This window comes from Myxine glutinosa, chromosome 13 (genome assembly GCF_964187855.1).
Source record: "Myxine glutinosa chromosome 13, kmMyxGlut1.1, whole genome shotgun sequence".
NCBI classification, from domain to species: Eukaryota; Metazoa; Chordata; class Myxini; order Myxiniformes; family Myxinidae; genus Myxine; species Myxine glutinosa.
Window position 1 is genome coordinate 71,741,137 of NC_136273.1, and position 13,565 is coordinate 71,754,701.

A 13,565-nucleotide genomic window follows, 5' to 3' on the forward strand; every position below is an offset into this window, starting at 1 on the left:
CTTTTGCGAAGGTAATTATTAAGGGTAATTATTAAGGGTAATTATTAAGGGTAATTATTAAGTGTAATTATTAAGGGTAATTATTAAGGGTAATTATTAAGTGTAATTCTTAAGGGTAATTATTAAGGGTAATTATTAAGGGTAATTATTAAGTGTAATTATTAAGGGTAATTATTAAGTGTAATTCAACAGGGTAATTATTAAGGGTAATTATTAAGGGTAATTATTAAGTGTAATTCTAAAGGGTAATTATTAAGGGTAATTATTAAGTGTAATTCTTAAGGGTAATTATTAAGGGTAATTATTAAGGGTAATTATTAAGGGTAATTATTAAGGGTAATTATTAAGGGTAATTATGAAGGGTAATTATGAAGGGTAATTACTAAGGGTAATTATTAAGGGTAATTCTAAAGGGTAATTATTAAGGGTAATTATTAAGGGTAATTATTAAGGGTAATTATTAAGGGTAATTATTAAGGATAATTCTAAAGGGTAATTCTAAAGGGTAATTCTAAAGGGTAATTCTAAAGGGTAATTATTAAGGGTAATTCTAAATCTAAAGGGTAATTCTGAAGTGTAATTCTAATTCGTAATTCTAAAGGGTAATTCTAAAGGGAATTTCCAAAATCATATTTCTTAATCACAAATATATCACTGTATATTTCTTAACAGCAAAGAAAAAAAAACATATTTCGGGAGTGATCGAGACAGACCAGCCTTGAAGCACACCAGTCTATTGCTATACACCACCTGCGCTCAATATTTTTTTTGTCTGATTGATAAAATTATAATTTTACTGATGGTTTGGATTAATTTAAAGCAGCTTTTAATTAATAAATAAATAAAATTCTCTTTGAGAAGCGCTTCCGTGTTTCAGGGTGGGACATACAGACAGACAGATGGCATTAGCTGAGCCTAATATATATATATATATATATATATATATATATATATATATATATATACTGTATACCAAGTATATATTGGTATACAGTATATATATATTGTTATGGATCTCGGGGGTCGGCGCTCCCCTTATCAAGGGGGGGTTAATCCCCTTGTCCTTTTAGCTGGCCGTCCGGAGTCCTCGGAATATAACGCTCCTTCCGGTCGGTATTAGCTAGGGTCATTGGTCAAGGTAATCCCAAATACCTACTTACTAACCCGACCGTAAAGCAGGGAAATAACTCCCGCACGAACCATGGATAAGATAGAAAAATGCCGAGCGATTGGCAATTCGCGATCCGAGCCGTTAACAATGACTAAACCCGATTCTGAGCGGTTCCTAATCGTGCCACAGGTACTCAATTGAGAAAAGACGGATGTGATCGGATGGAGAGGAAACCAGAGTATGGGAAGAACAAAGATGGGTTTATTCACAAATACAAGAAGGAAGAGGAAACAAAAGGAATATACAAGAAAGGAAGAAGAAGAAGAAGCAGGACACAAGGCAGTCTTAAAAACAGTCTTAACTTATGACCCCAGACAAACATACACACTCACACAGGGATTGTAGCTGGTAGGGTGGAAGGTACAGGTAGATGGTCCAGGCTCCAGTCGACTCCGTCCAGGCTCCGGTTCCGCAGGCAAAACCCGGCAGGCAGCTCCGCGTATCGTTGGACGGGAGCGGACCTTACATATAGCAGGGGGGGGGGGGGAGGGGGGGGGAGGCTGGTGTCCTTCAGTGTACTTAATAACTGCATAACTGCACCAGCGTGCCAAACGCCCTCACTCTCAAGTTCGTTATCAGCGCCAGCGAGTGAATCCTCTGTTGTAATGCGTGCGCCTCCAACAAGTCCAACCAAGCCCTCAAGTCCGTTACAATGCGTGCTCTCTCACCAGTCCTTCCAAATGAGCGCCGCTGAATAAGTCCTCCACCAAGTCCGTTACAATGCACGCTCTCTCACCAGTCCTTCCAAATGTGTGCCGCTGAATAAGTCCTCCACCAAGTCCGTGAAAGGGCTTTGCGCTCGCGCTTATATAACGCGTGCCCAGATCACTCCGCCAGCCAAAAAGCAACACCCGTCGGTGATCTTCCCTCAGCCCTGGTTGGCTGGTGAGGGCTTACCGGCCACGTCTTTGACGGCCGGTTGACAGGCCACACCTTGGTCTTGGCGTTCCGCCCCCTTTTTCCTCGGGCCGACCGCATGGTTAATGGCGGCGCTTGAGCGAGCGCTAAGGCAGCGAACGCTGCTAACAAGGCGCGTAATCGTGGCGCTTGGAGAGGGAGGTTGCAAAATGGACGAAATGAAATGGGACCTACTCCTTATTTAATTGATGCAACGCAGATTCAACTATTGGAAACACGGCTTTAACTAAAACACATAATAATGAAATAACTGGAATTTCTAAGGTGGCCTACGTGTTGCTGTGGCCTAACTAAGGGTGCTACCTTTAACCTTTAATGTCATATTTACAAGTAATTATTTATTTACAAAAGTGTGGGTTCTAAAACCACAACAATATATATATATACTGAAACGCAAAAGAAACTTACCACCTTTGAAACCTTTAAATATCAACAATAACACTGCGTGTAGTAAATGTGTGAACTTATTTGTGGACAATAGTGTCCTCGCTGTCAGACAAAACGGTCACGGATGGTCACTTGAACCTTCAATGGTCACTTCATAGCACAGCTGTTGAACAGCCGTTTTGACTGTCAGTGATTAGCCAAGGGGTACGGGATGATTTTAATGAGCTGCACGTGATGTCTTGATATTGGCTTTAAAAAGGCCAGTGCAAAATGGGCATTTTGACCGAAAAATTTGACCATTTTGACCATATTTACCAACTTCAAAAACACCGAAAACGCAAAAGAAATTTACCATTTGTTTGAAATGTAATAAAATTGCAACAGTTCAAAATAAAACAAACCAACAATTGCTAATTGAAACATTGGCATTTTATTGATGACATGTCAAGTTTTTGACCAAGATACACCATCTCATCAGTTTGTTCTACAGTACAGAACAGGACAGGGTGCAATGTCAGTCCCCTTTCAATAGCGTGTATGGCCACCATTGTTTTGGATACAGGCAATGCATCGTCGGCGTATACTGCCTACCAGTCTTTGGATGGATTGCTGCTGGATTCTGTCCCACTCAGTCCTCAATGTCTGAAGCAGCTCTGCCCGTGTCCTGGCCCTGCCAACTACGTGTCTCCCAAGCTCATCCCACAGGTGCTCTATGGGATTCAGGTCAGGGGAGAGCGCAGGCCACTGCATGGTGTTGATGTTCTCGCCTTGGAGAAATGCAGTGGTAAAGCGAGCAGCATGGGGACGAGCGTTGTCATGCTGAAAGGTTCTCAGTTCTGGGTGGTCTAGCAGGAATGGCAGCAGATGAGGTCGCAGGATGTTATCCACATACCGCTGGGCGTTAAGATTCCCATCCACAACCACCAGTGGCGTCCTGTACCGGCCTGATATGGCTGCCCACACCATCACACTTGGGCCACCCCACCTGTTGGCTTGACGCACGCAACAATCGGCATATCGCTCGCCAGTTCTTCTCCAGACACACTCACGCCCATCAGGACTGTCCACACAGAACCTTGACTCATCGCTGAAAGCGACCTCGTTCCACTGCGCCAAGGTCCACCACTGATGCTGCTGGCACCATCTCTGACGGTTGCGGCGATGGGCAACCACACATTCGTGGGGTTGCACGCCCCGGAGTTTCTGCCGCAGTGCGGGATGCTGGACGGAATCGATCCCGCAGGTGACTTCGGACCATCTGCCTGTCCTGCCTTGCAGTGGTGACTCTTGGCCTCCCTGATCGAGGTCTGTCATCTGCAGAGTTGTGGAGGGTGTCTCTGTCCACCAGGGCCGATATCGTCTGGTGTGAACAGCCAAGGCGACGTGCCACCTCACGGTAGCTCAGTACACCTTGCAGCATGCCCAGGGCACGCTGCCGTTGATCCCTTGACAATCGTGGCATGTTGATTGAAATGCCCATTTTGCACTGGCCTTTTTAAAGCCAATATCAAGACATCACGTGCAGCTCATTAAAATCATCCCGTACCCCTTGGCTAATCACTGACAGTCAAAACGGCTGTTCAACAGCTGTGCTATGAAGTGACCATTGAAGGTTCAAGTGACCATCCGTGACCGTTTTGTCTGACAGTGAGGACACTATTGTCCACAAATAAGTTCACACATTTACTATACGCAGTGTTATTGTTGATATTTAAAGGTTTCAAAGGTGGTACGTTTCTTTTGTGTTTTCGGTCTTTTTGAAGTTGGTCAAAATGGTCAAATTTTTCGGTCAAAATGCCCATTTTGCACTGGCCTTTTTAAAGCCAATATCAAGACATCACGTGCAGCTCATTAAAATCATCCCGTACCTCTTGGCTAATCACTGACAGTCAAAACGGCTGTTCAACAGCTGTGCTATGAAGTGACCATTGAAGGTTCAAGTGACCATCCGTGACCGTTTTGTCTGACAGTGAGGACACTATTGTCCACAAATAAGTTCACACATTTACTACACGCAGTGTTATTGTTGATATTTAAAGGTTTCAAAGGTGGTAAGTTTCTTTTGCGTTTCAGTATATATATATATATATATATATATATATATATATATATATATATATATGTTATGATTACCCACAGGTGAAATTGAGCATAATCGACAGTGCCATTAGTTATCAAATACTTTATAGCCTTTTGCGAAGAGAGACTGAGCTCGGCCGACTGCGACCTATTTAAAGCACGTTGTATTTTCCTTCCATATTTTTATCCTTTAAAAAGGAGAAATCGAATAAAGGCAAAACAAAAGTGGACAGGCATATCCAGGCAGATTGATGGGTATTGGGTTGAAGAAAATACATCACTTTTCAGGTGCAGGCAATGCAAGTCCAATGAGATAACAGGAAACTGCGGAAAGGCATCATACTTGGATTCCTGGAGGCAACGATGCATAGAGCGCTGGACTTCACATCATCATGGAAGACCGATCGATGGGAATGCAGGCGCTGCAGCAGACGCGTCTTGTACACTAAATAAACCTAAATTATTGGGACAGTAAAGCAATATGCATAGTTACTTATTTACAGCCATACAGTTGATTTCGATGCATTCCACGATGGCCAAGATGGCAGGCCAAGGAACAGCTCTGCCATGGTGTTACAATACAGCACCTGGCCCAAAATACAAAGCAGGAGATATCCATTTAAGGGTGTAGTACTGGTGAACAGGTGATTTTTTTAAAAAAAAAAATGTTTTTAGCTGAACAGTTTCCTTATAGTCTTATAAACAAGAACCATGCTATTAGAGGTCATAGAAGTACCCCTAATTATTGTTATCTTTACACGCAATTTACAAGAAATATAATATTTTGCATGAAATTTGTTATAACTTTAAATTTGCATCATTCTTTTGGGCTGAAATTTGGACAGGATATTCAGAATATCACTTCCTTTAAAATGATGAAGGCTTTTGTTTATAGGAGTAGCCATTGTGGATTTATTGAAGGACAACCAAGTTTTATCTGGTAATTGGCATAATTAGCTAATTAGTGAACATTTGACATAATTTCACAAAATCCTCTCATCAGGTAGTAGAGTAACACATGTATAATACATGTACCAAGTTTTGTGTGAAAATAATGATGGGTGACATAGAAGATAGAAGTAGAAATGTGTTCTTTGTTTTGCCTTGTTTTTTATTGACGGTCTAATTTATGCAAATTATATGCATGTAATATGACAAAGAAGCGTTGAAACTGGTCTGAGTTAAAGCCAAGATTATATCTTTCAAGAAAAACTGAAAATTAGATATTAACTTGACTTTGTTTTTGTGTAAAGGCCTCTCAAAGGTACCTATGTAGTTTTCTCAAATTTTCACCAGTACTACACCCTTAAGATGCCGAAGAGGGAGGAAGAGCGTTTCCCAAAAAGGTGAATTTGCAATTGTAGCTTCAACATAACTCTAAGCATCATTTGCCCCAAGTCCCATGCAAACAGATACAAGGTCTAGGGATTGAACAACGCTGTGGATTAGTAAAAAAAATATAAAAAAATCGTAAACTTAGTAACTGCACTTAGTGGTCTACTCTTTGTGGATGAATCAGTGTTTTCTTTCACACAAAAAGGGAATCGAAAGTGAATGGGACAGAAGATGATTGTGAGCAGGAAGTAGAGGGAAGAAAAAGTGAACAGCGAGGAAACCATTGAAGAAGGTTGAAAACCTGACCGGAATATCAAGCCTCTGCATGCGAGTCTTGGCCGAGGACGAAGGCTCGTTAAGTTGCAGGAAGGCGTTCGACGGGAGATCTTATGAGTTGCTTGGACATTATGCACTCACTCCGCCTAATGCTGCCAGTTATGGAAAGGCTTTCTGCCTGTGTGGGTTTGTGGAGCATCCTGGAACTACATAATCCTCATATCCTGCTACATGATTTGCTTTCCAGTATTAATGGCCACAAGCAAATGCAGCAGATAGGAAGGCCTGGTTGAGGACACAGCATGCTCACAGCAAGTAGGCCTACCAGAATTATAGTTGTATATTCAGACCCCATTTCATTAGGAATTGGACCCAGACCTGACAATTTAGAGGTGAGTAATCGACTTGTGAGATATTCAGCCATCCTCAATTGCTTTATGCTCCTATTATACAGCATCATGATGCGAGCTGGAAGCCTGGTGTCGGCTTAACGTTTAAGGTGGCTGTGATGAACAATCAATTAAAATTCGATAAGGAAGTAAAAGCTATAGAGTCACGTTGATTCCCAACTTCGTCAAGTTTAAATCCATGTTGATAATTCAATTATGAACAGAATATCTTGGTTCTGGGCTGGAGTTGCATGGAATGAATTGCTTTGCTTGTTGGATGGAGAGGGCTCTCTATGGCCTTCATGTGTAAACTTGAAGTATCTTTTGCTATCCTTTGGCCGTCTGTTAAACTTACCCTGGCCAAGCATATTCAGGCATGGAAATTCACAACTTTCAGTACTCATCACTTCATCTCAAACATCTAAACTTAAAACAAAGCAAGAGTGTTTATGTTTTCCAAGTCCAGATTTTGCTAATCAGGTGCTCTTCAGGCTTCGACCTCCAGACCTCCAGTGTATGTGTCAGACCTCCAGAAGCTGCAAAAAATATGCAACAGGAATGGAAAGGCGAATAAAGGAAGACTTTCACATAACATGGCAGTGCGTATGGAGAAACGAGAGCAGCTATTCCATAAAAAGAGCAGGAACTATCAGTGGCAGCTGGATCAATGGATTTACAGCTCGGTGACGGGTGGCTGTTCAACTCTGTTAAAAAGAGGTTCCTGGTCGTTATTACCTCCGCCGCTGATGTTGGACAAACATTAGGTTTTCACCCATGTCGGTTGGTCTGTGAGCAGCATCTCGTAAAAAGTTGTGGACAGATTCAAACGAAAATTGGTGGACACGTTAGGGTTGTAACAAAGACTAATTGATTCCATTTTGGTGAAGATCTGGATCCTGATCCGAGAAGTTTTAAAGTCATTCTTCACCATTGAGAGATAGGGCCAAAAACGATATATAGCACACTTTTTCAAAAGGTTATGGACGGATTCGACCAGGTTGGATGTGTGACAAGGACAAATTGATTCGATTTCGGTGAAGGTCCATATACGGATCCAGATGAGGATTTTAAATAAAAAATTCAACTTATTCTTCAACATTGATAAATGGGGACAAAATATGCATTGCATGTTATTTCAAAAGGTTGTGCACAAGATATGACAAAACTTGGTGGATGAGTTGAGTAGATGACAAGAACAAGCTGATTAGATGTTGGTTAAGGCCCGGATGCAGATCCGGGCTATCAGTGGGACACAAAACTTAATTTTAGTGTGACATTTGCCTCCAAAATCAGCCGCCGACTGGGAATCCTCCATCGTACAAAATACTTTTTGGCCCACCTGAACTCCCATCCACCTACAAGGCCTTCATCCGCAGCTTGGAGTACCGCTCTCCCCTCTGGGCTGGCTCCCCTGCCTCACATATTGCTCAGCTTGATGCTGTGGAAACCAAGGCTTTCAAGATTATTGGAATCTCCCGCGATGAACCTGAGTCAATACAATGGGCCTATCACTCCATCACAGACAGGTCGGTGGTTTCTCTGTCCTGTACCGCCTCCTTTCTGCTCTCTCCATGCTTTGTCCCCCACAGTTTTCTGCAGGGCACACACGTTGTTCACCACCAACCCCTTTTGGTGATACTACCGAAATCCACGATCACTGCTCACCCTCACTCATTTCTTCCTCTTTCTTCCACCTGTGGAATCAATTTCCACATCCTCTGCAATCGCATTGTTACCTCCAGGTCTTCAAGACAGCTGTTCACCACCATCTCAGATTGTCCCCAATTCAAATTCATGATATTGTTACGTTTATGGGGGGTAGAAAAAAGAATACCATAGGAGAGGTAGAATTGTATAGGAAATAGCATGGACCGTGTAACGTGTCGGATAATTTCGACATAATAAGTAGGGGAAACGTAGCTTAAGGTTGTTTGAATGTGCATCATATGGGGGGTGGTGCCGTGCTAATTATCTCTAGGGTTTAAGGCTAGTTTTCCCCAGTGTGTGCCTTCCCTCTGTAATTTTCCCAAAAAGTTTTACTGCCATGGCCAGCCATGTAAAACCTCCTTAAATTACAACAACTGCCAACTACAAGCAAGCAGGTTCCCGGGCACTCAGCCCACCTTCATGGACCTAATAAGGCAAAAGGCCCCACCCAGAAGAGGCGGGGAATCAGGTGGGCAGAAAGGCATGCCGACAGGCCATGCCCCGCGGTACACGATTGGCCCATAGGATGTGGGTGGGGAGAATTGGCAGGGAAAACACAAGATTGGCCCTGGCGGTGAAAAAGAAGTGGAGTGTGCTTTTTGCCGTGGCTTGGACAAGAAGCTTGCCATTTTTTGTGCGTTTGGTGTGCTGATATATTTTGTGCGATTTGGAGGAGAGCTGGTGTGACAATTATGAAGGAGCTGCGACTGCTGGGCTCGTGGTGGGCTGAAGGCACAGGGACAAAGAGGGGGGAAAACCTCAAGGAGCCCAAAAGAGTGCCGTCTTCACTGCTCGCCCCACAGCTCTGGGTGCTTTAGACGTGCGGTGGCACCTCTATTTTGAGTGTCCCGAGTGGGTGGCTCAAGCTCAACCACCGCTGGCCTCTCAAAAAGACCTTTTGGGACACAGATATGTGCCGGCATGAAAAGGGATTTTATTTCCATTTTATTTTCCCCTTTGTGTGTGTGGGCGAGACAGTGTGTGGAGTCGTCTCACCATAGAAATTTGTTTTTACCTGAACCTTTATTTCCGTCCGCGATTTATTTTGATATTAAATCATTTGTGTGCATTTTACTGTCATGTTTATTTGTTCGTCATTTCGGAATAGACCCGTGTGTTCCATTCAGTTAATCTCTCGCATCCCTTCATTCTCGCACCAAAAATACCGTTATCTTTGGGGGTCGCCTCGGAGTTAAAGCAGTTCGGCTATCCGTCCGTGGTGATCTTAATTACGGGTGACGCGACAATATTTTCCACCCTCGTTAACCCCGCCCAAATCCCTCATAATTTTCCAGTTTTTCCTACTTTGAGTTTCCTTGTCCATGCATGCATGTTTTGCATCCCGTTTTTGGCTATTACATCCGAATTAGTTCAGCGTGCTAGTTCTTCCATGAGCCTCGACTATGTATACAAAAGAAAGAAGAAAAATAAGGCCTAAACTGTTCTGCCTGGTGGAGGGAGGTACGCACTCTACCGAGTGCCGTTCTAGTTTTTTGACTATATTATATCAGTCGAGTTTATCTAGGCAGAGTTGAGCAAATTATTTGAAAGTCGAACTGATGTAATATTTAGCAATCATTATTCTATGAAAAAGTGCGCAGATTGTGTGTTATGAACATCTGATGTATCTGCTGCTAAAGAAGGTAAATAATAACATGTTAGAAGAAAATCTGCAATATTATTTGCCTTTCAAGGTAAAATGCTCCAAAAAAGGCCAAATATTGTGTAGATTAAAACATAACCTTCAGTCTTGTCATACATGCTTACCTGTAGGTGAAAAGCTATACCTGCACAGGTCACTGACTCCTTCTCAGGTTGTTGTCAAAACAGCTCTCATCTAGGAATGCAATGTAAAATTCGGTCAGGCTACCTGCCCAGTCGCCTACTCTTTTTCAAAGGGTGCCGTGGAATTTTTAATATCCAAATACAAGAGTGAAAAATTGGGATAATCTGCCGTTATCTGCAGCAACCCGTCCCTTCGCGGGCTTTCCCATAGGGCAACACCCACTAATCGAAAGAACACCCTGCCGAGAGAAAAGCTCACAATTTGGCTCGGAATTGAACCCAGACTTAGCGCGAAGGTGAGTGAGCTCGAGCTAGCTATCACGAACCCAACAGGACATTGATCGAGCTGTGAGGATCATCGTGGGAAGACACGAAAGGCTGAGGTTTTTTTGGGCGTAGGCCCTTCGTCTGGGAAAAAACTCACTCAAGCAGAAACACCTCAGTTTTGGGTTTTCCACGGCGATCAGAATGTCTCGATCAAGGTCCTGTCGACTCCACCCGTCGTCAAACATGTCCGCCGACGCAGATCGACGTTAGGCCTTCACCAGCTAGACTAGTTCTCCATATCACCCAGCTCTCCCATCAGGTCATCATAGACTGTTACAAAAGAGTGAAACATTGCTGTATTCCCATTGTATATGACAGAAAGGTAAACAGACGGATGAGCAGAGATCAACTCCAGGTTGCAACAGACAGGAAAGATATTGACTGGGATGTAGGCCTAGCTGCTACAAGGACTCATTAATTTATGCGCACATGGAGGTACAGTCACGTGAAAAAGTAATTACACCCCATGTAAAGTTTTGACTTTTTCAACATATTTCAACATACAGCTATTTGATCTTCATTTCAACAATATTGACAGATAAAGATGATATAACATAACAAATATTATGAAACATTTACATGTTGTAGTCAATTGTACAATTTAAATTAACATAAATGCAAATTTCGCATGTGGAAAAAGTAAGTACACCCTTGGCTCTAATAGGTGGTATTGCCCCCTTTGGCAGAAACAACCTCAAGTCGGCGTTTCTTATAACTGTCTACCAGTCTCTGCCATCGACTGGGAGAAATTTTTGCCCACTCCTCCATGCAGAATTCTTTCAGCTGTGCGTTGTTTGAGGGGTTTCTTGCATGCACTGCTCGTTTCAAATCCCCCACAACATCTCGATGGGATTTAGATCCGGGCTTTGACTTGGCCATTCCAATACCCTCCATTTCTTTCTTTTCAGCCATTCCTTGGTGGATTTACTGGTATGTTTAGGGTCATTGTCATGTTGCAAGGACCACCTTCGGTTGAGCTTCAACTTTCCGACAGAAGGCCACATATTATCCTCAAGCACCCTCTGGTACAATGAAGAATTCATAGTGGATTCTATGATGGTGAGCTGCCCAGGCCCTGATGCAGCAAAGCTGCCCCAAACCATAATATTTCCACCACCATGCTTTACAGTTGGTATCAGGTTCTTGTGGTCAAATGCTGTCTTTGGTTTTCGCCAAACATGTCTTCTGGTACTGTGCCCAAATAGCTCTACCTTTGACTCATCTGTCCAGAGCACATTGTTCCAGAAGTGCTGGTCTTTGCCTAGGTGTTCATTGGCAAACTTTAGTCTTGCCCTGATGTTCTTTCTGGACAGCAAAGGTTTCCTACTGGCACACCTCCCATGTAGATCAAATTTGTGCAGCCTCTTTCTAATGGTAGACTAATGCACTTTGACATCAACAGTGGCAAGAGCTACCTGTAGGTCCTGTGATGACATTCTGGGGTTCCTAGAGACTTCTTTCAGCATCTTGCGGTCTACTCTCGGGCTGAACTTGCGGGGGCGGCCTGGCCTGAACAAGTTGGCAGTTTGGAATCTTCTCCACTTGTAGATGATCTTCCGGACAGTCGAATGATTGATTTCAAATTGTTTGGAGATCTTTTTAAATCCCTTCCCAGACTCGTAGGCATCTATAACCTTCTTTCTGAAGGCCTCAGAGAGCTCTTTTGATCTAGGCATGGTGACGCCGCACACTTCAACAACAAAGAGCAAACCAAACTAAATGTCTGAGGTTTAAATAAGACAGGTTCCTCCAAGATCCTCTCTGACGATGTTCTAATCATTTGCACCTGAGCTGGTGCACCTGATTCTAATTTTAGGTGTTTGAAGTAGTGATAAATGTAGGGGTGTACTTACTTTTTCCGCATGCGAAATTTGCATTTATGTTTATATAAATTATACAATGGACTACAAAATGTAAATGTTTCATGACATTTGTTATATTATATCACCTTTATCTATCAATATTGTTGAAATGAAGATCAAATAGTTGTATGTTGAAATATGTTGAAAAAGTCAAAACTTTACATGGGGTGTACTTACTTTTTCACGTGACTGTACGTCTAATATGTAAGAATTGCTTCCAAACGATTACCCAGAATTTTGAAAAGAAATAAGTTCACAAAGCCGGACCCTGTGAGTTCTGATTGTGAAGCTTCATGTTGCTAATAGTAATGGCGTCGTCCTTCGGCCATTTTGTAATTCTCCATCCCTACCCTCAATCTCCACTCTTAACCATTCCACAATGAATGTTTCGGTAATGTGATGGACATCCATCTTTCCTAATAAACTGTACAATGTCAAAGATATAAAATGGTTGCCAGAAAACCCCAACACAGCATCTCCAATGACTCGCTTCCCTCCTCACATTCACGCACTGCAGTCTCTCTTGTTCATCACTCCATGGCAGGCAGGTAATTAAAAACCTACTTTTTCTATACACAGATGACAACACCAACAGGAAGGTGTTTGCCTTGAATGAATATCAACCCGCAGCTCTGACAGGTCTTTAGAGGAAAGCTGTAGACAGGAAGGAAATCTCAATGAGATTAAAGCGCCAAACGTTCATACACTTCAATCCAATGTATGATAGGCCTACAATAAGGTAAGGCTTTAACGATATCTAAAATGGAAATAATATGCAGGTTTTTATTGTATTTTTTAACCGGAAGGCTCATGGAGTAGCTTGTATGTGTATCACATTGAGAACTAGAACGGCACTCAGTGGAGAGCAAACTTCCGCCTGGTTGGCCACATCACTCAATGGTGAAGAATCATTTTAAAAACTCTACTAGCTGGATCCGGATCTTCACCAAAATTGAATCGATTCTTCCTCGTCACACAAACAACCTGTCCAATAGGTTTCGTCCAAATCCATCCATAACTTTTTGAGATATCCTGCTATGTATCGTTTTTGGCCCGATCTCCTCCCAATCACTTAAATAATTAAATAATTCTCATATCCGAATCCATATTCAGATCTTCACCAAAATCGAATAGAATCGTCCTTGTCACACACACAACCGGACCACCAAGTTTCGTCCAAATCTGTCCGCAACTTTTTGAGATATCCTGTTATGTATCGTTTTTGGCCCTATCTCCCAATGGTGAAGAATCACTTAGAAATGTTCTACTAGCCGCATCCGAATCCGGATCTTCACCAAAATCTAATCATTTCGTTCTTGTCAAATACGC